The 22,823-nt window shown below is 39.8% G+C and overlaps 33 non-coding genes across 33 annotated transcripts; all 33 read left to right on the top strand.

Moving 5' to 3' along the window:
• The first annotated feature begins 648 nt into the window (after positions 1–648).
• Positions 649–767, top strand: LOC141303424 (5S ribosomal RNA). The gene has a single exon (XR_012343405.1). It is a non-coding gene; the product is annotated as a 5S ribosomal RNA (ribosomal RNA).
• A 723-nt stretch (positions 768–1,490) lies between these two features.
• LOC141303105 (5S ribosomal RNA) lies at positions 1,491–1,609 on the top strand. Its single transcript, XR_012343088.1, has one exon. It is a non-coding gene; the product is annotated as a 5S ribosomal RNA (ribosomal RNA).
• Positions 1,610–1,693: 84 nt separating this feature from the next.
• On the top strand, positions 1,694–1,812 carry LOC141303228 (5S ribosomal RNA). Its single transcript, XR_012343210.1, has one exon. It is a non-coding gene; the product is annotated as a 5S ribosomal RNA (ribosomal RNA).
• An 84-nt stretch (positions 1,813–1,896) lies between these two features.
• On the top strand, positions 1,897–2,015 carry LOC141303131 (5S ribosomal RNA). Its single transcript, XR_012343115.1, has one exon. It is a non-coding gene; the product is annotated as a 5S ribosomal RNA (ribosomal RNA).
• A 730-nt stretch (positions 2,016–2,745) lies between these two features.
• Positions 2,746–2,864, top strand: LOC141303227 (5S ribosomal RNA). The gene has a single exon (XR_012343209.1). It is a non-coding gene; the product is annotated as a 5S ribosomal RNA (ribosomal RNA).
• An 84-nt stretch (positions 2,865–2,948) lies between these two features.
• On the top strand, positions 2,949–3,067 carry LOC141303116 (5S ribosomal RNA). The gene has a single exon (XR_012343099.1). It is a non-coding gene; the product is annotated as a 5S ribosomal RNA (ribosomal RNA).
• A 730-nt stretch (positions 3,068–3,797) lies between these two features.
• LOC141303423 (5S ribosomal RNA) lies at positions 3,798–3,916 on the top strand. Its single transcript, XR_012343404.1, has one exon. It is a non-coding gene; the product is annotated as a 5S ribosomal RNA (ribosomal RNA).
• A 1,370-nt stretch (positions 3,917–5,286) lies between these two features.
• Positions 5,287–5,405, top strand: LOC141303422 (5S ribosomal RNA). Its single transcript, XR_012343403.1, has one exon. It is a non-coding gene; the product is annotated as a 5S ribosomal RNA (ribosomal RNA).
• Positions 5,406–6,128: 723 nt separating this feature from the next.
• LOC141303104 (5S ribosomal RNA) lies at positions 6,129–6,247 on the top strand. The gene has a single exon (XR_012343087.1). It is a non-coding gene; the product is annotated as a 5S ribosomal RNA (ribosomal RNA).
• Positions 6,248–6,331: 84 nt separating this feature from the next.
• LOC141303226 (5S ribosomal RNA) lies at positions 6,332–6,450 on the top strand. The gene has a single exon (XR_012343208.1). It is a non-coding gene; the product is annotated as a 5S ribosomal RNA (ribosomal RNA).
• Positions 6,451–6,534: 84 nt separating this feature from the next.
• On the top strand, positions 6,535–6,653 carry LOC141303130 (5S ribosomal RNA). The gene has a single exon (XR_012343113.1). It is a non-coding gene; the product is annotated as a 5S ribosomal RNA (ribosomal RNA).
• A 730-nt stretch (positions 6,654–7,383) lies between these two features.
• On the top strand, positions 7,384–7,502 carry LOC141303223 (5S ribosomal RNA). The gene has a single exon (XR_012343207.1). It is a non-coding gene; the product is annotated as a 5S ribosomal RNA (ribosomal RNA).
• Positions 7,503–7,586: 84 nt separating this feature from the next.
• Positions 7,587–7,705, top strand: LOC141303115 (5S ribosomal RNA). Its single transcript, XR_012343098.1, has one exon. It is a non-coding gene; the product is annotated as a 5S ribosomal RNA (ribosomal RNA).
• A 730-nt stretch (positions 7,706–8,435) lies between these two features.
• On the top strand, positions 8,436–8,554 carry LOC141303421 (5S ribosomal RNA). Its single transcript, XR_012343402.1, has one exon. It is a non-coding gene; the product is annotated as a 5S ribosomal RNA (ribosomal RNA).
• A 1,370-nt stretch (positions 8,555–9,924) lies between these two features.
• LOC141303033 (5S ribosomal RNA) lies at positions 9,925–10,043 on the top strand. The gene has a single exon (XR_012343018.1). It is a non-coding gene; the product is annotated as a 5S ribosomal RNA (ribosomal RNA).
• Positions 10,044–10,127: 84 nt separating this feature from the next.
• LOC141303221 (5S ribosomal RNA) lies at positions 10,128–10,246 on the top strand. Its single transcript, XR_012343205.1, has one exon. It is a non-coding gene; the product is annotated as a 5S ribosomal RNA (ribosomal RNA).
• Positions 10,247–10,976: 730 nt separating this feature from the next.
• LOC141303220 (5S ribosomal RNA) lies at positions 10,977–11,095 on the top strand. The gene has a single exon (XR_012343204.1). It is a non-coding gene; the product is annotated as a 5S ribosomal RNA (ribosomal RNA).
• Positions 11,096–11,179: 84 nt separating this feature from the next.
• On the top strand, positions 11,180–11,298 carry LOC141303113 (5S ribosomal RNA). The gene has a single exon (XR_012343097.1). It is a non-coding gene; the product is annotated as a 5S ribosomal RNA (ribosomal RNA).
• Positions 11,299–12,028: 730 nt separating this feature from the next.
• Positions 12,029–12,147, top strand: LOC141303419 (5S ribosomal RNA). Its single transcript, XR_012343399.1, has one exon. It is a non-coding gene; the product is annotated as a 5S ribosomal RNA (ribosomal RNA).
• Positions 12,148–13,514: 1,367 nt separating this feature from the next.
• LOC141303418 (5S ribosomal RNA) lies at positions 13,515–13,633 on the top strand. Its single transcript, XR_012343398.1, has one exon. It is a non-coding gene; the product is annotated as a 5S ribosomal RNA (ribosomal RNA).
• A 723-nt stretch (positions 13,634–14,356) lies between these two features.
• On the top strand, positions 14,357–14,475 carry LOC141303102 (5S ribosomal RNA). Its single transcript, XR_012343086.1, has one exon. It is a non-coding gene; the product is annotated as a 5S ribosomal RNA (ribosomal RNA).
• Positions 14,476–14,559: 84 nt separating this feature from the next.
• LOC141303219 (5S ribosomal RNA) lies at positions 14,560–14,678 on the top strand. The gene has a single exon (XR_012343203.1). It is a non-coding gene; the product is annotated as a 5S ribosomal RNA (ribosomal RNA).
• Positions 14,679–14,762: 84 nt separating this feature from the next.
• LOC141303129 (5S ribosomal RNA) lies at positions 14,763–14,881 on the top strand. Its single transcript, XR_012343112.1, has one exon. It is a non-coding gene; the product is annotated as a 5S ribosomal RNA (ribosomal RNA).
• Positions 14,882–15,611: 730 nt separating this feature from the next.
• LOC141303519 (5S ribosomal RNA) lies at positions 15,612–15,730 on the top strand. The gene has a single exon (XR_012343500.1). It is a non-coding gene; the product is annotated as a 5S ribosomal RNA (ribosomal RNA).
• An 84-nt stretch (positions 15,731–15,814) lies between these two features.
• On the top strand, positions 15,815–15,933 carry LOC141303111 (5S ribosomal RNA). Its single transcript, XR_012343095.1, has one exon. It is a non-coding gene; the product is annotated as a 5S ribosomal RNA (ribosomal RNA).
• Positions 15,934–16,663: 730 nt separating this feature from the next.
• On the top strand, positions 16,664–16,782 carry LOC141303417 (5S ribosomal RNA). The gene has a single exon (XR_012343397.1). It is a non-coding gene; the product is annotated as a 5S ribosomal RNA (ribosomal RNA).
• A 1,370-nt stretch (positions 16,783–18,152) lies between these two features.
• On the top strand, positions 18,153–18,271 carry LOC141303416 (5S ribosomal RNA). The gene has a single exon (XR_012343396.1). It is a non-coding gene; the product is annotated as a 5S ribosomal RNA (ribosomal RNA).
• Positions 18,272–18,994: 723 nt separating this feature from the next.
• Positions 18,995–19,113, top strand: LOC141303101 (5S ribosomal RNA). Its single transcript, XR_012343085.1, has one exon. It is a non-coding gene; the product is annotated as a 5S ribosomal RNA (ribosomal RNA).
• An 84-nt stretch (positions 19,114–19,197) lies between these two features.
• Positions 19,198–19,316, top strand: LOC141303218 (5S ribosomal RNA). The gene has a single exon (XR_012343201.1). It is a non-coding gene; the product is annotated as a 5S ribosomal RNA (ribosomal RNA).
• An 84-nt stretch (positions 19,317–19,400) lies between these two features.
• LOC141303128 (5S ribosomal RNA) lies at positions 19,401–19,519 on the top strand. The gene has a single exon (XR_012343111.1). It is a non-coding gene; the product is annotated as a 5S ribosomal RNA (ribosomal RNA).
• Positions 19,520–20,249: 730 nt separating this feature from the next.
• On the top strand, positions 20,250–20,368 carry LOC141303217 (5S ribosomal RNA). The gene has a single exon (XR_012343200.1). It is a non-coding gene; the product is annotated as a 5S ribosomal RNA (ribosomal RNA).
• An 84-nt stretch (positions 20,369–20,452) lies between these two features.
• LOC141303110 (5S ribosomal RNA) lies at positions 20,453–20,571 on the top strand. Its single transcript, XR_012343094.1, has one exon. It is a non-coding gene; the product is annotated as a 5S ribosomal RNA (ribosomal RNA).
• A 730-nt stretch (positions 20,572–21,301) lies between these two features.
• LOC141303415 (5S ribosomal RNA) lies at positions 21,302–21,420 on the top strand. Its single transcript, XR_012343395.1, has one exon. It is a non-coding gene; the product is annotated as a 5S ribosomal RNA (ribosomal RNA).
• Positions 21,421–22,823: the final 1,403 nt, after the last annotated feature.

Raw genomic sequence — 22,823 nt, 5'->3', positions numbered from 1 at the left:
TGTATTATAGAGTGTTAAGTGTTTTACATGTTTTTTTTAGGCCATTTTATTGCTCTTAACATTTTAAGTGTGTGTGTGTCTTAAATAAATGGATGGTTGGCCTGCCATGTGACTAGACACATGACAGGAAGCAGGAAGTACAACTGTATAAGAGAGCAGCATGACAAACAAAGGACAGTCACCAAACTGTTGGATTAAGGAGTTTGCTAATTTTAGAGCTCACCTTTCCATTCACCACCTGCAAACTTTGGATTACACTTTCTGTGGATTGTATATACAATGGTGGACACTCACATTGGACTTATCAACACACTGGGATTCTTGGACTGTTTTTAGGGTATGGACAAATGAACTGTATTCTTTTAACAGCATTTACCTAGTTTTATCGTGTTGTTTTAAAGTCTTTTATGTGAACCTTGTATAAAAACCAAATCTATTTAAACCAATCTTCTTTTATGTCTCATTCTTTTAACCACTAGTCATCTCTCACAGTTAATTCTGACCCCATTTTAATGTTGTAACTCTGGATGGGAGACCGCCTGGGAATACCAGGTGCTGTAAGCTTTTGCCTTTTCTTCACTATTTATATAATATGCTGGCTTTTACGGAGGCTGATCTTTAAATAGCCCACTTTTTGGAGCAGCCCTCGCTTACGGCCATACTGCGCTGAGACCGCCCGATCTCGTCTGATCTCGGAAGCAAAGCAGCGTCGGGCCTGGTTAGTACTTGGATGGGAGACCGCCTGGGAATACCAGGTGCTGTAAGCTTTTGCCTTTTCTTCACTATTTATATAATATGCTGGCTTTTAGAAAGACGTGTTTTACCGCTCTATTTATTACAATCATTTAAATGTATTATAGAGTGTTAAGTGTTTTACATGTTTTTTAGGCCATTTTATTACTCTTAACATTTTAAGTGTGTGTGTGTCTTTAATAAATGGATGGTTGGCCTGCCATGTGACTAGACACATGACAGGAAGCAGGAAGTACAACTGTATAAGAGAGCAGCATGACAAAAAAAGTCACCAAACTGTTGGATTAAGGAGTTGCTAATTTTAGAGCTCACCTTTCCATTCACCACCTGCAAACTTTGGATTACACTTTCTGTGGATTGTATATACAATGGTGGACACTCACATTGGACTTATCAACACACTGGGATTCTTGGACTGTTTTTAGGGTATGGACAAATGAACTGTATTCTTTTAACAGCATTTACCTAGTTTTATCGTGTTGTTTTAAAGTCTTTTATGTGAACCTTGTATAAAAACCAAATCTATTTAAACCAATCTTCTTTTATGTCTCATTCTTTTAACCACTAGTCATCTCTCACAGTTAATTCTGACCCCATTTTAATGGTGTAACTCTGGATGGGAGACCGCCTGGGAATACCAGGTGCTGTAAACTTTTGCCTTTTCTTCACTATTTATATAATATGATGGCTTTTACGGAGGCTGATCTATAAATAGCCCACTTTTTGGAGCAGTACTCGCTTACGGCCATACTGCGCTGAGAGCGCCCGATCTCGTCTGATCTCGGAAGCAAAGCAGCGTCGGGCCTGGTTAGTACTTGGATGGGAGACCCCCTGGGAATACCAGGTGCTGTAAGCTTTTGCCTTTTCTTCACTATTTATATAATATGATGGCTTTTACGGAGGCTGATCTATAAATAGCCCACTTTTTGGAGCAGTACTCGCTTACGGCCATACTGCGCTGAGAGCGCCCGATCTCGTCTGATCTCGGAAGCAAAGCAGCGTCGGGCCTGGTTAGTACTTAGATGGGAGACCGCCTGGGAATACCAGGTGCTGTAAGCTTTTGCCTTTTCTTCACTGTTTATATAATATGCTGGCTTTTACGGAGGCTGATCTTTAAATAGCCCACTTTTTGGAGCAGCCCTCGCTTACGGCCATACTGCGCTGAGACCGCCCGATCTCGTCTGATCTCGGAAGCTAAGCAGCGTCGGGCCTGGTTAGTACTTGGATGGGAGACCGCCTGGGAATACCAGGTGCTGTAAGCTTTTGCCTTTTCTTCACTATTTATATAATATGCTGGCTTTTAGAAAGACGTGTTTTACCGCTCTATTTATTACAATCATTTAAATGTATTATAGAGTGTTAAGTGATTTACATGTTTTTTTAGGCCATTTTATTGCTCTTAACATTTTAAGTGTGTGTGTGTCTTAAATAAATGGATGGTTGGCCTGCCATGTGACTAGACACATGACAGGAAGCAGGAAGTACAACTGTATAAGAGAGCAGCATGACAAACAAAGGACAGTCACCAAACTGTTGGATTAAGGAGTTTGCTAATTTTAGAGCTCACCTTTCCATTCACCACCTGCAAACTTTGGATTACACTTTCTGTGGATTGTATATACAATGGTGGACACTCACATTGGACTTATCAACACACTGGGATTCTTGGACTGTTTTTAGGGTATGGACAAATGAACTGTATTCTTTTAACAGCATTTACCTAGTTTTATCGTGTTGTTTTAAAGTCTTTTATGTGAACCTTGTATAAAAACCAAATCTATTTAAACCAATCTTCTTTTATGTCTCATTCTTTTAACCACTAGTCATCTCTCACAGTTAAATCTGACCCCATTTTAATCTTGTAACTCTGGATGGGAGACCGCCTGGGAATACCAGGTGCTGTAAGCTTTTGCCTTTTCTTCACTATTTATATAATATGATGGCTTTTACGGAGGCTGATCTATAAATAGCCCACTTTTTGGAGCAGTACTCGCTTACGGCCATACTGCGCTGAGAGCGCCCGATCTCGTCTGATCTCGGAAGCAAAGCAGCGTCGGGCCTGGTTAGTACTTAGATGGGAGACCGCCTGGGAATACCAGGTGCTGTAAGCTTTTGCCTTTTCTTCACTATTTATATAATATGCTGGCTTTTACGGAGGCTGATCTTTAAATAGGCCACTTTTTGGAGCAGCCCTCGCTTACGGCCATACCGCGCTGAGACCGCCCGATCTCGTCTGATCTCGGAAGCAAAGCAGCGTCGGGCCTGGTTAGTACTTGGATGGGAGACCGCCTGGGAATACCAGGTGCTGTAAGCTTTTGCCTTTTCTTCACTATTTACATAATATGCTGGCTTTTAGAAAGACGTGTTTTACCGCTCTATTTATTACAATCATTTAAATGTATTATAGAGTGTTAAGTGTTTTACATGTTTTTTTAGGCCATTTTATTGCTCTTAACATTTTAAGTGTGTGTGTGTCTTAAATAAATGGATGGTTGGCCTGCCATGTGACTAGACACATGACAGGAAGCAGGAAGTACAACTGTATAAGAGAGCAGCATGACAAACAAAGGACAGTCACCAAACTGTTGGATTAAGGAGTTTGCTAATTTTAGAGCTCACCTTTCCATTCACCACCTGCAAACTTTGGATTACACTTTCTGTGGATTGTATATACAATGGTGGACACTCACATTGGACTTATCAACACACTGGGATTCTTGGACTGTTTTTAGGGTATGGACAAATGAACTGTATTCTTTTAACAGCATTTACCTAGTTTTATTGTGTTGTTTTAAAGTCGTTTATGTGAACCTTGTATATAAACCAAATCTATTTAAACCAATCTTCTTTTATGTCTCATTCTTTTAACCACTAGTCATCTCTCACAGTTAAATCTGACCCCATTTTAATCTTGTAACTCTGGATGGGAGACCGCCTGGGAATACCAGGTGCTGTAAGCTTTTGCCTTTTCTTCACTATTTATATAATATGCTGGCTTTTACGGAGGCTGATCTTTAAATAGCCCACTTTTTGGAGCAGCCCTCGCTTACGGCCATACTGCGCTGAGACCGCCCGATCTCGTCTGATCTCGGAAGCAAAGCAGCGTCGGGCCTGGTTAGTACTTGGATGGGAGACCGCCTGGGAATACCAGGTGCTGTAAGCTTTTGCCTTTTCTTCACTATTTATATAATATGCTGGCTTTTAGAAAGACGTGTTTTACCGCTCTATTTATTACAATCATTTAAATGTATTATAGAGTGTTAAGTGTTTTACATGTTTTTTAGGCCATTTTATTACTCTTAACATTTTAAGTGTGTGTGTGTCTTTAATAAATGGATGGTTGGCCTGCCATGTGACTAGACACATGACAGGAAGCAGGAAGTACAACTGTATAAGAGAGCAGCATGACAAAAAAAGTCACCAAACTGTTGGATTAAGGAGTTGCTAATTTTAGAGCTCACCTTTCCATTCACCACCTGCAAACTTTGGATTACACTTTCTGTGGATTGTATATACAATGGTGGACACTCACATTGGACTTATCAACACACTGGGATTCTTGGACTGTTTTTAGGGTATGGACAAATGAACTGTATTCTTTTAACAGCATTTACCTAGTTTTATCGTGTTGTTTTAAAGTCTTTTATGTGAACCTTGTATATAAACCAAATCTATTTAAACCAATCTTCTTTTATGTCTCATTCTTTTAACCACTAGTCATCTCTCACAGTTAAATCTGACCCCATTTTAATCTTGTAACTCTGGATGGGAGACCGCCTGGGAATACCAGGTGCTGTAAGCTTTTGCCTTTTCTTCACTATTTATATAATATGCTGGCTTTTAGAAAGACGTGTTTTACCGCTCTATTTATTACAATCATTTAAATGTATTATAGAGTGTTAAGTGTTTTACATGTTTTTTTTAGGCCATTTTATTGCTCTTAACATTTTAAGTGTGTGTGTGTCTTAAATAAATGGATGGTTGGCCTGCCATGTGACTAGACACATGACAGGAAGCAGGAAGTACAACTGTATAAGAGAGCAGCATGACAAACAAAGGACAGTCACCAAACTGTTGGATTAAGGAGTTTGCTAATTTTAGAGCTCACCTTTCCATTCACCACCTGCAAACTTTGGATTACACTTTCTGTGGATTGTATATACAATGGTGGACACTCACATTGGACTTATCAACACACTGGGATTCTTGGACTGTTTTTAGGGTATGGACAAATGAACTGTATTCTTTTAACAGCATTTACCTAGTTTTATCGTGTTGTTTTAAAGTCTTTTATGTGAACCTTGTATAAAAACCAAATCTATTTAAACCAATCTTCTTTTATGTCTCATTCTTTTAACCACTAGTCATCTCTCACAGTTAATTCTGACCCCATTTTAATGTTGTAACTCTGGATGGGAGACCGCCTGGGAATACCAGGTGCTGTAAGCTTTTGCCTTTTCTTCACTATTTATATAATATGCTGGCTTTTACGGAGGCTGATCTTTAAATAGCCCACTTTTTGGAGCAGCCCTCGCTTACGGCCATACTGCGCTGAGACCGCCCGATCTCGTCTGATCTCGGAAGCAAAGCAGCGTCGGGCCTGGTTAGTACTTGGATGGGAGACCGCCTGGGAATACCAGGTGCTGTAAGCTTTTGCCTTTTCTTCACTATTTATATAATATGCTGGCTTTTAGAAAGACGTGTTTTACCGCTCTATTTATTACAATCATTTAAATGTATTATAGAGTGTTAAGTGTTTTACATGTTTTTTAGGCCATTTTATTACTCTTAACATTTTAAGTGTGTGTGTGTCTTTAATAAATGGATGGTTGGCCTGCCATGTGACTAGACACATGACAGGAAGCAGGAAGTACAACTGTATAAGAGAGCAGCATGACAAAAAAAGTCACCAAACTGTTGGATTAAGGAGTTGCTAATTTTAGAGCTCACCTTTCCATTCACCACCTGCAAACTTTGGATTACACTTTCTGTGGATTGTATATACAATGGTGGACACTCACATTGGACTTATCAACACACTGGGATTCTTGGACTGTTTTTAGGGTATGGACAAATGAACTGTATTCTTTTAACAGCATTTACCTAGTTTTATCGTGTTGTTTTAAAGTCTTTTATGTGAACCTTGTATAAAAACCAAATCTATTTAAACCAATCTTCTTTTATGTCTCATTCTTTTAACCACTAGTCATCTCTCACAGTTAATTCTGACCCCATTTTAATGGTGTAACTCTGGATGGGAGACCGCCTGGGAATACCAGGTGCTGTAAACTTTTGCCTTTTCTTCACTATTTATATAATATGATGGCTTTTACGGAGGCTGATCTATAAATAGCCCACTTTTTGGAGCAGTACTCGCTTACGGCCATACTGCGCTGAGAGCGCCCGATCTCGTCTGATCTCGGAAGCAAAGCAGCGTCGGGCCTGGTTAGTACTTGGATGGGAGACCCCCTGGGAATACCAGGTGCTGTAAGCTTTTGCCTTTTCTTCACTATTTATATAATATGATGGCTTTTACGGAGGCTGATCTATAAATAGCCCACTTTTTGGAGCAGTACTCGCTTACGGCCATACTGCGCTGAGAGCGCCCGATCTCGTCTGATCTCGGAAGCAAAGCAGCGTCGGGCCTGGTTAGTACTTAGATGGGAGACCGCCTGGGAATACCAGGTGCTGTAAGCTTTTGCCTTTTCTTCACTGTTTATATAATATGCTGGCTTTTACGGAGGCTGATCTTTAAATAGCCCACTTTTTGGAGCAGCCCTCGCTTACGGCCATACTGCGCTGAGACCGCCCGATCTCGTCTGATCTCGGAAGCTAAGCAGCGTCGGGCCTGGTTAGTACTTGGATGGGAGACCGCCTGGGAATACCAGGTGCTGTAAGCTTTTGCCTTTTCTTCACTATTTATATAATATGCTGGCTTTTAGAAAGACGTGTTTTACCGCTCTATTTATTACAATCATTTAAATGTATTATAGAGTGTTAAGTGATTTACATGTTTTTTTAGGCCATTTTATTGCTCTTAACATTTTAAGTGTGTGTGTGTCTTAAATAAATGGATGGTTGGCCTGCCATGTGACTAGACACATGACAGGAAGCAGGAAGTACAACTGTATAAGAGAGCAGCATGACAAACAAAGGACAGTCACCAAACTGTTGGATTAAGGAGTTTGCTAATTTTAGAGCTCACCTTTCCATTCACCACCTGCAAACTTTGGATTACACTTTCTGTGGATTGTATATACAATGGTGGACACTCACATTGGACTTATCAACACACTGGGATTCTTGGACTGTTTTTAGGGTATGGACAAATGAACTGTATTCTTTTAACAGCATTTACCTAGTTTTATCGTGTTGTTTTAAAGTCTTTTATGTGAACCTTGTATAAAAACCAAATCTATTTAAACCAATCTTCTTTTATGTCTCATTCTTTTAACCACTAGTCATCTCTCACAGTTAAATCTGACCCCATTTTAATCTTGTAACTCTGGATGGGAGACCGCCTGGGAATACCAGGTGCTGTAAGCTTTTGCCTTTTCTTCACTATTTATATAATATGATGGCTTTTACGGAGGCTGATCTATAAATAGCCCACTTTTTGGAGCAGTACTCGCTTACGGCCATACTGCGCTGAGAGCGCCCGATCTCGTCTGATCTCGGAAGCAAAGCAGCGTCGGGCCTGGTTAGTACTTAGATGGGAGACCGCCTGGGAATACCAGGTGCTGTAAGCTTTTGCCTTTTCTTCACTATTTATATAATATGCTGGCTTTTACGGAGGCTGATCTTTAAATAGGCCACTTTTTGGAGCAGCCCTCGCTTACGGCCATACCGCGCTGAGACCGCCCGATCTCGTCTGATCTCGGAAGCAAAGCAGCGTCGGGCCTGGTTAGTACTTGGATGGGAGACCGCCTGGGAATACCAGGTGCTGTAAGCTTTTGCCTTTTCTTCACTATTTACATAATATGCTGGCTTTTAGAAAGACGTGTTTTACCGCTCTATTTATTACAATCATTTAAATGTATTATAGAGTGTTAAGTGTTTTACATGTTTTTTTAGGCCATTTTATTGCTCTTAACATTTTAAGTGTGTGTGTGTCTTAAATAAATGGATGGTTGGCCTGCCATGTGACTAGACACATGACAGGAAGCAGGAAGTACAACTGTATAAGAGAGCAGCATGACAAACAAAGGACAGTCACCAAACTGTTGGATTAAGGAGTTTGCTAATTTTAGAGCTCACCTTTCCATTCACCACCTGCAAACTTTGGATTACACTTTCTGTGGATTGTATATACAATGGTGGACACTCACATTGGACTTATCAACACACTGGGATTCTTGGACTGTTTTTAGGGTATGGACAAATGAACTGTATTCTTTTAACAGCATTTACCTAGTTTTATTGTGTTGTTTTAAAGTCGTTTATGTGAACCTTGTATATAAACCAAATCTATTTAAACCAATCTTCTTTTATGTCTCATTCTTTTAACCACTAGTCATCTCTCACAGTTAAATCTGACCCCATTTTAATCTTGTAACTCTGGATGGGAGACCGCCTGGGAATACCAGGTGCTGTAAGCTTTTGCCTTTTCTTCACTATTTATATAATATGCTGGCTTTTACGGAGGCTGATCTTTAAATAGCCCACTTTTTGGAGCAGCCCTCGCTTACGGCCATACTGCGCTGAGACCGCCCGATCTCGTCTGATCTCGGAAGCAAAGCAGCGTCGGGCCTGGTTAGTACTTGGATGGGAGACCGCCTGGGAATACCAGGTGCTGTAAGCTTTTGCCTTTTCTTCACTATTTATATAATATGCTGGCTTTTAGAAAGACGTGTTTTACCGCTCTATTTATTACAATCATTTAAATGTATTATAGAGTGTTAAGTGTTTTACATGTTTTTTAGGCCATTTTATTACTCTTAACATTTTAAGTGTGTGTGTGTCTTTAATAAATGGATGGTTGGCCTGCCATGTGACTAGACACATGACAGGAAGCAGGAAGTACAACTGTATAAGAGAGCAGCATGACAAAAAAAGTCACCAAACTGTTGGATTAAGGAGTTGCTAATTTTAGAGCTCACCTTTCCATTCACCACCTGCAAACTTTGGATTACACTTTCTGTGGATTGTATATACAATGGTGGACACTCACATTGGACTTATCAACACACTGGGATTCTTGGACTGTTTTTAGGGTATGGACAAATGAACTGTATTCTTTTAACAGCATTTACCTAGTTTTATCGTGTTGTTTTAAAGTCTTTTATGTGAACCTTGTATATAAACCAAATCTATTTAAACCAATCTTCTTTTATGTCTCATTCTTTTAACCACTAGTCATCTCTCACAGTTAAATCTGACCCCATTTTAATCTTGTAACTCTGGATGGGAGACCGCCTGGGAATACCAGGTGCTGTAAGCTTTTGCCTTTTCTTCACTATTTATATAATATGCTGGCTTTTAGAAAGACGTGTTTTACCGCTCTATTTATTACAATCATTTAAATGTATTATAGAGTGTTAAGTGTTTTACATGTTTTTTTTAGGCCATTTTATTGCTCTTAACATTTTAAGTGTGTGTGTGTCTTAAATAAATGGATGGTTGGCCTGCCATGTGACTAGACACATGACAGGAAGCAGGAAGTACAACTGTATAAGAGAGCAGCATGACAAACAAAGGACAGTCACCAAACTGTTGGATTAAGGAGTTTGCTAATTTTAGAGCTCACCTTTCCATTCACCACCTGCAAACTTTGGATTACACTTTCTGTGGATTGTATATACAATGGTGGACACTCACATTGGACTTATCAACACACTGGGATTCTTGGACTGTTTTTAGGGTATGGACAAATGAACTGTATTCTTTTAACAGCATTTACCTAGTTTTATCGTGTTGTTTTAAAGTCTTTTATGTGAACCTTGTATAAAAACCAAATCTATTTAAACCAATCTTCTTTTATGTCTCATTCTTTTAACCACTAGTCATCTCTCACAGTTAATTCTGACCCCATTTTAATGGTGTAACTCTGGACGGGAGACCGCCTGGGAATACCAGGTGCTGTAAACTTTTGCCTTTTCTTCACTATTTATATAATATGATGGCTTTTACGGAGGCTGATCTATAAATAACCCACTTTTTGGAGCAGTCCTCGCTTACGGCCATACTGCGCTGAGTGCACCCGATCTCGTCTGATCTCGGAAGCAAAGCAGCGTCGGGCCTGGTTAGTACTTGGATGGGAGACCCCCTGGGAATACCAGGTGCTGTAAGCTTTTGCCTTTTCTTCACTATTTATATAATATGATGGCTTTTACGGAGGCTGATCTATAAATAGCCCACTTTTTGGAGCAGTACTCGCTTACGGCCATACTGCGCTGAGAGCGCCCGATCTCGTCTGATCTCGGAAGCAAAGCAGCGTCGGGCCTGGTTAGTACTTAGATGGGAGACCGCCTGGGAATACCAGGTGCTGTAAGCTTTTGCCTTTTCTTCACTATTTATATAATATGCTGGCTTTTAGAAAGACGTGTTTTACCGCTCTATTTATTACAATCATTTAAATGTATTATAGAGTGTTAAGTGTTTTACATGTTTTTTTAGGCCATTTTATTGCTCTTAACATTTTAAGTGTGTGTGTGTCTTAAATAAATGGATGGTTGGCCTGCCATGTGACTAGACACATGACAGGAAGCAGGAAGTACAACTGTATAAGAGAGCAGCATGACAAACAAAGGACAGTCACCAAACTGTTGGATTAAGGAGTTTGCTAATTTTAGAGCTCACCTTTCCATTCACCACCTGCAAACTTTGGATTACACTTTCTGTGGATTGTATATACAATGGTGGACACTCACATTGGACTTATCAACACACTGGGATTCTTGGACTGTTTTTAGGGTATGGACAAATGAACTGTATTCTTTTAACAGCATTTACCTAGTTTTATCGTGTTGTTTTAAAGTCTTTTATGTGAACCTTGTATATAAACCAAATCTATTTAAACCAATCTTCTTTTATGTCTCATTCTTTTAACCACTAGTCATCTCTCACAGTTAAATCTGACCCCATTTTAATCTTGTAACTCTGGATGGGAGACCGCCTGGGAATACCAGGTGCTGTAAGCTTTTGCCTTTTCTTCACTATTTATATAATATGCTGGCTTTTACGGAGGCTGATCTATAAATAGCCCACTTTTTGGAGCAGTACTCGCTTACGGCCATACTGCGCTGAGAGCGCCCGATCTCGTCTGATCTCGGAAGCAAAGCAGCGTCGGGCCTGGTTAGTACTTAGATGGGAGACCGCCTGGGAATACCAGGTGCTGTAAGCTTTTGCCTTTTCTTCACTATTTATATAATATGCTGGCTTTTACGGAGGCTGATCTTTAAATAGGCCACTTTTTGGAGCAGCCCTCGCTTACGGCCATACCGCGCTGAGACCGCCCGATCTCGTCTGATCTCGGAAGCAAAGCAGCGTCGGGCCTGGTTAGTACTTGGATGGGAGACCGCCTGGGAATACCAGGTGCTGTAAGCTTTTGCCTTTTCTTCACTATTTATATAATATGCTGGCTTTTAGAAAGACGTGTTTTACCGCTCTATTTATTACAATCATTTAAATGTATTATAGAGTGTTAAGTGTTTTACATGTTTTTTTAGGCCATTTTATTGCTCTTAACATTTTAAGTGTGTGTGTGTCTTAAATAAATGGATGGTTGGCCTGCCATGTGACTAGACACATGACAGGAAGCAGGAAGTACAACTGTATAAGAGAGCAGCATGACAAACAAAGGACAGTCACCAAACTGTTGGATTAAGGAGTTTGCTAATTTTAGAGCTCACCTTTCCATTCACCACCTGCAAACTTTGGATTACACTTTCTGTGGATTGTATATACAATGGTGGACACTCACATTGGACTTATCAACACACTGGGATTCTTGGACTGTTTTTAGGGTATGGACAAATGAACTGTATTCTTTTAACAGCATTTACCTAGTTTTATTGTGTTGTTTTAAAGTCGTTTATGTGAACCTTGTATATAAACCAAATCTATTTAAACCAATCTTCTTTTATGTCTCATTCTTTTAACCACTAGTCATCTCTCACAGTTAAATCTGACCCCATTTTAATCTTGTAACTCTGGATGGGAGACCGCCTGGGAATACCAGGTGCTGTAAGCTTTTGCCTTTTCTTCACTATTTATATAATATGCTGGCTTTTACGGAGGCTGATCTTTAAATAGCCCACTTTTTGGAGCAGCCCTCGCTTACGGCCATACTGCGCTGAGACCGCCCGATCTCGTCTGATCTCGGAAGCAAAGCAGCGTCGGGCCTGGTTAGTACTTGGATGGGAGACCGCCTGGGAATACCAGGTGCTGTAAGCTTTTGCCTTTTCTTCACTATTTATATAATATGCTGGCTTTTAGAAAGACGTGTTTTACCGCTCTATTTATTACAATCATTTAAATGTATTATAGAGTGTTAAGTGTTTTACATGTTTTTTAGGCCATTTTATTACTCTTAACATTTTAAGTGTGTGTGTGTCTTTAATAAATGGATGGTTGGCCTGCCATGTGACTAGACACATGACAGGAAGCAGGAAGTACAACTGTATAAGAGAGCAGCATGACAAAAAAAGTCACCAAACTGTTGGATTAAGGAGTTTGCTAATTTTAGAGCTCACCTTTCCATTCACCACCTGCAAACTTTGGATTACACTTTCTGTGGATTGTATATACAATGGTGGACACTCACATTGGACTTATCAACACACTGGGATTCTTGGACTGTTTTTAGGGTATGGACAAATGAACTGTATTCTTTTAACAGCATTTACCTAGTTTTATTGTGTTGTTTTAAAGTCTTTTATGTGAACCTTGTATATAAACCAAATCTATTTAAACCAATCTTCTTTTATGTCTCATTCTTTTAACCACTAGTCATCTCTCACAGTTAAATCTGACCCCATTTTAATCTTGTAACTCTGGATGGGAGACCGCCTGGGAATACCAGGTGCTGTAAGCTTTTGCCTTTTCTTCACTATTTATATAATATGCTGGCTTTTAGAAAGACGTGTTTTACCGCTCTATTTATTACAATCATTTAAATGAATTATAGAGTGTTAAGTGTTTTACATGTTTTTTTTAGGCCATTTTATTGCTCTTAACATTTTAAGTGTGTGTCTTAAATAAATGGATGGTTGGCCTGCCATGTGACTAGACACATGACAGGAAGCAGGAAGTACAACTGTATAAGAGAGCAGCATGACAAACAAAGGACAGTCACCAAACTGTTGGATTAAGGAGTTTGCTAATTTTAGAGCTCACCTTTCCATTCACCACCTGCAAACTTTGGATTACACTTTCTGTGGATTGTATATACAATGGTGGACACTCACATTGGACTTATCAACACACTGGGATTCTTGGACTGTTTTTAGGGTATGGACAAATGAACTGTATTCTTTTAACAGCATTTACCTAGTTTTATCGTGTTGTTTTAAAGTCTTTTATGTGAACCTTGTATAAAAACCAAATCTATTTAAACCAATCTTCTTTTATGTCTCATTCTTTTAACCACTAGTCATCTCTCACAGTTAATTCTGACCCCATTTTAATGTTGTAACTCTGGATGGGAGACCGCCTGGGAATACCAGGTGCTGTAAGCTTTTGCCTTTTCTTCACTATTTATATAATATGCTGGCTTTTACGGAGGCTGATCTTTAAATAGCCCACTTTTTGGAGCAGCCCTCGCTTACGGCCATACTGCGCTGAGACCGCCCGATCTCGTCTGATCTCGGAAGCAAAGCAGCGTCGGGCCTGGTTAGTACTTGGATGGGAGACCGCCTGGGAATACCAGGTGCTGTAAGCTTTTGCCTTTTCTTCACTATTTATATAATATGCTGGCTTTTAGAAAGACGTGTTTTACCGCTCTATTTATTACAATCATTTAAATGTATTATAGAGTGTTAAGTGTTTTACATGTTTTTTAGGCCATTTTATTACTCTTAACATTTTAAGTGTGTGTGTGTCTTTAATAAATGGATGGTTGGCCTGCCATGTGACTAGACACATGACAGGAAGCAGGAAGTACAACTGTATAAGAGAGCAGCATGACAAAAAAAGTCACCAAACTGTTGGATTAAGGAGTTGCTAATTTTAGAGCTCACCTTTCCATTCACCACCTGCAAACTTTGGATTACACTTTCTGTGGATTGTATATACAATGGTGGACACTCACATTGGACTTATCAACACACTGGGATTCTTGGACTGTTTTTAGGGTATGGACAAATGAACTGTATTCTTTTAACAGCATTTACCTAGTTTTATCGTGTTGTTTTAAAGTCTTTTATGTGAACCTTGTATAAAAACCAAATCTATTTAAACCAATCTTCTTTTATGTCTCATTCTTTTAACCACTAGTCATCTCTCACAGTTAATTCTGACCCCATTTTAATGGTGTAACTCTGGATGGGAGACCGCCTGGGAATACCAGGTGCTGTAAACTTTTGCCTTTTCTTCACTATTTATATAATATGATGGCTTTTACGGAGGCTGATCTATAAATAGCCCACTTTTTGGAGCAGTACTCGCTTACGGCCATACTGCGCTGAGAGCGCCCGATCTCGTCTGATCTCGGAAGCAAAGCAGCGTCGGGCCTGGTTAGTACTTGGATGGGAGACCCCCTGGGAATACCAGGTGCTGTAAGCTTTTGCCTTTTCTTCACTATTTATATAATATGATGGCTTTTACGGAGGCTGATCTATAAATAGCCCACTTTTTGGAGCAGTACTCGCTTACGGCCATACTGCGCTGAGAGCGCCCGATCTCGTCTGATCTCGGAAGCAAAGCAGCGTCGGGCCTGGTTAGTACTTAGATGGGAGACCGCCTGGGAATACCAGGTGCTGTAAGCTTTTGCCTTTTCTTCACTGTTTATATAATATGCTGGCTTTTACGGAGGCTGATCTTTAAATAGCCCACTTTTTGGAGCAGCCCTCGCTTACGGCCATACTGCGCTGAGACCGCCCGATCTCGTCTGATCTCGGAAGCTAAGCAGCGTCGGGCCTGGTTAGTACTTGGATGGGAGACCGCCTGGGAATACCAGGTGCTGTAAGCTTTTGCCTTTTCTTCACTATTTATATAATATGCTGGCTTTTAGAAAGACGTGTTTTACCGCTCTATTTATTACAATCATTTAAATGTATTATAGAGTGTTAAGTGATTTACATGTTTTTTTAGGCCATTTTATTGCTCTTAACATTTTAAGTGTGTGTGTGTCTTAAATAAATGGATGGTTGGCCTGCCATGTGACTAGACACATGACAGGAAGCAGGAAGTACAACTGTATAAGAGAGCAGCATGACAAACAAAGGACAGTCACCAAACTGTTGGATTAAGGAGTTTGCTAATTTTAGAGCTCACCTTTCCATTCACCACCTGCAAACTTTGGATTACACTTTCTGTGGATTGTATATACAATGGTGGACACTCACATTGGACTTATCAACACACTGGGATTCTTGGACTGTTTTTAGGGTATGGACAAATGAACTGTATTCTTTTAACAGCATTTACCTAGTTTTATCGTGTTGTTTTAAAGTCTTTTATGTGAACCTTGTATAAAAACCAAATCTATTTAAACCAATCTTCTTTTATGTCTCATTCTTTTAACCACTAGTCATCTCTCACAGTTAAATCTGACCCCATTTTAATCTTGTAACTCTGGATGGGAGACCGCCTGGGAATACCAGGTGCTGTAAGCTTTTGCCTTTTCTTCACTATTTATATAATATGATGGCTTTTACGGAGGCTGATCTATAAATAGCCCACTTTTTGGAGCAGTACTCGCTTACGGCCATACTGCGCTGAGAGCGCCCGATCTCGTCTGATCTCGGAAGCAAAGCAGCGTCGGGCCTGGTTAGTACTTAGATGGGAGACTGCCTGGGAATACCAGGTGCTGTAAGCTTTTGCCTTTTCTTCACTATTTATATAATATGCTGGCTTTTACGGAGGCTGATCTTTAAATAGGCCACTTTTTGGAGCAGCCCTCGCTTACGGCCATACCGCGCTGAGACCGCCCGATCTCGTCTGATCTCGGAAGCAAAGCAGCGTCGGGCCTGGTTAGTACTTGGATGGGAGACCGCCTGGGAATACCAGGTGCTGTAAGCTTTTGCCTTTTCTTCACTATTTATATAATATGCTGGCTTTTAGAAAGACGTGTTTTACCGCTCTATTTATTACAATCATTTAAATGTATTATAGAGTGTTAAGTGTTTTACATGTTTTTTTAGGCCATTTTATTGCTCTTAACATTTTAAGTGTGTGTGTGTCTTAAATAAATGGATGGTTGGCCTGCCATGTGACTAGACACATGACAGGAAGCAGGAAGTACAACTGTATAAGAGAGCAGCATGACAAACAAAGGACAGTCACCAAACTGTTGGATTAAGGAGTTTGCTAATTTTAGAGCTCACCTTTCCATTCACCACCTGCAAACTTTGGATTACACTTTCTGTGGATTGTATATACAATGGTGGACACTCACATTGGACTTATCAACACACTGGGATTCTTGGACTGTTTTTAGGGTATGGACAAATGAACTGTATTCTTTTAACAGCATTTACCTAGTTTTATTGTGTTGTTTTAAAGTCGTTTATGTGAACCTTGTATATAAACCAAATCTATTTAAACCAATCTTCTTTTATGTCTCATTCTTTTAACCACTAGTCATCTCTCACAGTTAAATCTGACCCCATTTTAATCTTGTAACTCTGGATGGGAGACCGCCTGGGAATACCAGGTGCTGTAAGCTTTTGCCTTTTCTTCACTATTTATATAATATGCTGGCTTTTACGGAGGCTGATCTTTAAATAGCCCACTTTTTGGAGCAGCCCTCGCTTACGGCCATACTGCGCTGAGACCGCCCGATCTCGTCTGATCTCGGAAGCAAAGCAGCGTCGGGCCTGGTTAGTACTTGGATGGGAGACCGCCTGGGAATACCAGGTGCTGTAAGCTTTTGCCTTTTCTTCACTATTTATATAATATGCTGGCTTTTAGAAAGACGTGTTTTACCGCTCTATTTATTACAATCATTTAAATGTATTATAGAGTGTTAAGTGTTTTACATGTTTTTTAGGCCATTTTATTACTCTTAACATTTTAAGTGTGTGTGTGTCTTTAATAAATGGATGGTTGGCCTGCCATGTGACTAGACACATGACAGGAAGCAGGAAGTACAACTGTATAAGAGAGCAGCATGACAAAAAAAGTCACCAAACTGTTGGATTAAGGAGTTGCTAATTTTAGAGCTCACCTTTCCATTCACCACCTGCAAACTTTGGATTACACTTTCTGTGGATTGTATATACAATGGTGGACACTCACATTGGACTTATCAACACACTGGGATTCTTGGACTGTTTTTAGGGTATGGACAAATGAACTGTATTCTTTTAACAGCATTTACCTAGTTTTATCGTGTTGTTTTAAAGTCTTTTATGTGAACCTTGTATATAAACCAAATCTATTTAAACCAATCTTCTTTTATGTCTCATTCTTTTAACCACTAGTCATCTCTCACAGTTAAATCTGACCCCATTTTAATCTTGTAACTCTGGATGGGAGACCGCCTGGGAATACCAGGTGCTGTAAGCTTTTGCCTTTTCTTCACTATTTATATAATATGCTGGCTTTTAGAAAGACGTGTTTTACCGCTCTATTTATTACAATCATTTAAATGTATTATAGAGTGTTAAGTGTTTTACATGTTTTTTTTAGGCCATTTTATTGCTCTTAACATTTTAAGTGTGTGTGTGTCTTAAATAAATGGATGGTTGGCCTGCCATGTGACTAGACACATGACAGGAAGCAGGAAGTACAACTGTATAAGAGAGCAGCATGACAAACAAAGGACAGTCACCAAACTGTTGGATTAAGGAGTTTGCTAATTTTAGAGCTCACCTTTCCATTCACCACCTGCAAACTTTGGATTACACTTTCTGTGGATTGTATATACAATGGTGGACACTCACATTGGACTTATCAACACACTGGGATTCTTGGACTGTTTTTAGGGTATGGACAAATGAACTGTATTCTTTTAACAGCATTTACCTAGTTTTATCGTGTTGTTTTAAAGTCTTTTATGTGAACCTTGTATAAAAACCAAATCTATTTAAACCAATCTTCTTTTATGTCTCATTCTTTTAACCACTAGTCATCTCTCACAGTTAATTCTGACCCCATTTTAATGTTGTAACTCTGGATGGGAGACCGCCTGGGAATACCAGGTGCTGTAAGCTTTTGCCTTTTCTTCACTATTTATATAATATGCTGGCTTTTACGGAGGCTGATCTTTAAATAGCCCACTTTTTGGAGCAGCCCTCGCTTACGGCCATACTGCGCTGAGACCGCCCGATCTCGTCTGATCTCGGAAGCAAAGCAGCGTCGGGCCTGGTTAGTACTTGGATGGGAGACCGCCTGGGAATACCAGGTGCTGTAAGCTTTTGCCTTTTCTTCACTATTTATATAATATGCTGGCTTTTAGAAAGACGTGTTTTACCGCTCTATTTATTACAATCATTTAAATGTATTATAGAGTGTTAAGTGTTTTACATGTTTTTTAGGCCATTTTATTACTCTTAACATTTTAAGTGTGTGTGTGTCTTTAATAAATGGATGGTTGGCCTGCCATGTGACTAGACACATGACAGGAAGCAGGAAGTACAACTGTATAAGAGAGCAGCATGACAAAAAAAGTCACCAAACTGTTGGATTAAGGAGTTGCTAATTTTAGAGCTCACCTTTCCATTCACCACCTGCAAACTTTGGATTACACTTTCTGTGGATTGTATATACAATGGTGGACACTCACATTGGACTTATCAACACACTGGGATTCTTGGACTGTTTTTAGGGTATGGACAAATGAACTGTATTCTTTTAACAGCATTTACCTAGTTTTATCGTGTTGTTTTAAAGTCTTTTATGTGAACCTTGTATAAAAACCAAATCTATTTAAACCAATCTTCTTTTATGTCTCATTCTTTTAACCACTAGTCATCTCTCACAGTTAATTCTGACCCCATTTTAATGGTGTAACTCTGGATGGGAGACCGCCTGGGAATACCAGGTGCTGTAAACTTTTGCCTTTTCTTCACTATTTATATAATATGATGGCTTTTACGGAGGCTGATCTATAAATAGCCCACTTTTTGGAGCAGTACTCGCTTACGGCCATACTGCGCTGAGAGCGCCCGATCTCGTCTGATCTCGGAAGCAAAGCAGCGTCGGGCCTGGTTAGTACTTGGATGGGAGACCCCCTGGGAATACCAGGTGCTGTAAGCTTTTGCCTTTTCTTCACTATTTATATAATATGATGGCTTTTACGGAGGCTGATCTATAAATAGCCCACTTTTTGGAGCAGTACTCGCTTACGGCCATACTGCGCTGAGAGCGCCCGATCTCGTCTGATCTCGGAAGCAAAGCAGCGTCGGGCCTGGTTAGTACTTAGATGGGAGACCGCCTGGGAATACCAGGTGCTGTAAGCTTTTGCCTTTTCTTCACTGTTTATATAATATGCTGGCTTTTACGGAGGCTGATCTTTAAATAGCCCACTTTTTGGAGCAGCCCTCGCTTACGGCCATACTGCGCTGAGACCGCCCGATCTCGTCTGATCTCGGAAGCTAAGCAGCGTCGGGCCTGGTTAGTACTTGGATGGGAGACCGCCTGGGAATACCAGGTGCTGTAAGCTTTTGCCTTTTCTTCACTATTTATATAATATGCTGGCTTTTAGAAAGACGTGTTTTACCGCTCTATTTATTACAATCATTTAAATGTATTATAGAGTGTTAAGTGATTTACATGTTTTTTTAGGCCATTTTATTGCTCTTAACATTTTAAGTGTGTGTGTGTCTTAAATAAATGGATGGTTGGCCTGCCATGTGACTAGACACATGACAGGAAGCAGGAAGTACAACTGTATAAGAGAGCAGCATGACAAACAAAGGACAGTCACCAAACTGTTGGATTAAGGAGTTTGCTAATTTTAGAGCTCACCTTTCCATTCACCACCTGCAAACTTTGGATTACACTTTCTGTGGATTGTATATACAATGGTGGACACTCACATTGGACTTATCAACACACTGGGATTCTTGGACTGTTTTTAGGGTATGGACAAATGAACTGTATTCTTTTAACAGCATTTACCTAGTTTTATCGTGTTGTTTTAAAGTCTTTTATGTGAACCTTGTATAAAAACCAAATCTATTTAAACCAATCTTCTTTTATGTCTCATTCTTTTAACCACTAGTCATCTCTCACAGTTAAATCTGACCCCATTTTAATCTTGTAACTCTGGATGGGAGACCGCCTGGGAATACCAGGTGCTGTAAGCTTTTGCCTTTTCTTCACTATTTATATAATATGATGGCTTTTACGGAGGCTGATCTATAAATAGCCCACTTTTTGGAGCAGTACTCGCTTACGGCCATACTGCGCTGAGAGCGCCCGATCTCGTCTGATCTCGGAAGCAAAGCAGCGTCGGGCCTGGTTAGTACTTAGATGGGAGACCGCCTGGGAATACCAGGTGCTGTAAGCTTTTGCCTTTTCTTCACTATTTATATAATATGCTGGCTTTTACGGAGGCTGATCTTTAAATAGGCCACTTTTTGGAGCAGCCCTCGCTTACGGCCATACCGCGCTGAGACCGCCCGATCTCGTCTGATCTCGGAAGCAAAGCAGCGTCGGGCCTGGTTAGTACTTGGATGGGAGACCGCCTGGGAATACCAGGTGCTGTAAGCTTTTGCCTTTTCTTCACTATTTACATAATATGCTGGCTTTTAGAAAGACGTGTTTTACCGCTCTATTTATTACAATCATTTAAATGTATTATAGAGTGTTAAGTGTTTTACATGTTTTTTTAGGCCATTTTATTGCTCTTAACATTTTAAGTGTGTGTGTGTCTTAAATAAATGGATGGTTGGCCTGCCATGTGACTAGACACATGACAGGAAGCAGGAAGTACAACTGTATAAGAGAGCAGCATGACAAACAAAGGACAGTCACCAAACTGTTGGATTAAGGAGTTTGCTAATTTTAGAGCTCACCTTTCCATTCACCACCTGCAAACTTTGGATTACACTTTCTGTGGATTGTATATACAATGGTGGACACTCACATTGGACTTATCAACACACTGGGATTCTTGGACTGTTTTTAGGGTATGGACAAATGAACTGTATTCTTTTAACAGCATTTACCTAGTTTTATTGTGTTGTTTTAAAGTCGTTTATGTGAACCTTGTATATAAACCAAATCTATTTAAACCAATCTTCTTTTATGTCTCATTCTTTTAACCACTAGTCATCTCTCACAGTTAAATCTGACCCCATTTTAATCTTGTAACTCTGGATGGGAGACCGCCTGGGAATACCAGGTGCTGTAAGCTTTTGCCTTTTCTTCACTATTTATATAATATGCTGGCTTTTACGGAGGCTGATCTTTAAATAGCCCACTTTTTGGAGCAGCCCTCGCTTACGGCCATACTGCGCTGAGACCGCCCGATCTCGTCTGATCTCGGAAGCAAAGCAGCGTCGGGCCTGGTTAGTACTTGGATGGGAGACCGCCTGGGAATACCAGGTGCTGTAAGCTTTTGCCTTTTCTTCACTATTTATATAATATGCTGGCTTTTAGAAAGACGTGTTTTACCGCTCTATTTATTACAATCATTTAAATGTATTATAGAGTGTTAAGTGTTTTACATGTTTTTTAGGCCATTTTATTACTCTTAACATTTTAAGTGTGTGTGTGTCTTTAATAAATGGATGGTTGGCCTGCCATGTGACTAGACACATGACAGGAAGCAGGAAGTACAACTGTATAAGAGAGCAGCATGACAAAAAAAGTCACCAAACTGTTGGATTAAGGAGTTGCTAATTTTAGAGCTCACCTTTCCATTCACCACCTGCAAACTTTGGATTACACTTTCTGTGGATTGTATATACAATGGTGGACACTCACATTGGACTTATCAACACACTGGGATTCTTGGACTGTTTTTAGGGTATGGACAAATGAACTGTATTCTTTTAACAGCATTTACCTAGTTTTATCGTGTTGTTTTAAAGTCTTTTATGTGAACCTTGTATATAAACCAAATCTATTTAAACCAATCTTCTTTTATGTCTCATTCTTTTAACCACTAGTCATCTCTCACAGTTAAATCTGACCCCATTTTAATCTTGTAACTCTGGATGGGAGACCGCCTGGGAATACCAGGTGCTGTAAGCTTTTGCCTTTTCTTCACTATTTATATAATATGCTGGCTTTTAGAAAGACGTGTTTTACCGCTCTATTTATTACAATCATTTAAATGTATTATAGAGTGTTAAGTGTTTTACATGTTTTTTTTAGGCCATTTTATTGCTCTTAACATTTTAAGTGTGTGTGTGTCTTAAATAAATGGATGGTTGGCCTGCCATGTGACTAGACACATGACAGGAAGCAGGAAGTACAACTGTATAAGAGAGCAGCATGACAAACAAAGGACAGTCACCAAACTGTTGGATTAAGGAGTTTGCTAATTTTAGAGCTCACCTTTCCATTCACCACCTGCAAACTTTGGATTACACTTTCTGTGGATTGTATATACAATGGTGGACACTCACATTGGACTTATCAACACACTGGGATTCTTGGACTGTTTTTAGGGTATGGACAAATGAACTGTATTCTTTTAACAGCATTTACCTAGTTTTATCGTGTTGTTTTAAAGTCTTTTATGTGAACCTTGTATAAAAACCAAATCTATTTAAACCAATCTTCTTTTATGTCTCATTCTTTTAACCACTAGTCATCTCTCACAGTTAATTCTGACCCCATTTTAATGTTGTAACTCTGGATGGGAGACCGCCTGGGAATACCAGGTGCTGTAAGCTTTTGCCTTTTCTTCACTATTTATATAATATGCTGGCTTTTACGGAGGCTGATCTTTAAATAGCCCACTTTTTGGAGCAGCCCTCGCTTACGGCCATACTGCGCTGAGACCGCCCGAT

This window comes from Garra rufa, unplaced genomic scaffold (assembly GCF_049309525.1).
Source record: "Garra rufa unplaced genomic scaffold, GarRuf1.0 hap1_unplaced_001, whole genome shotgun sequence".
Taxonomy (NCBI): Eukaryota; Metazoa; Chordata; class Actinopteri; order Cypriniformes; family Cyprinidae; genus Garra; species Garra rufa.
Note: the sequence above shows the minus strand (reverse complement) of the source record. Positions and strands in the feature narration are given on the sequence as shown.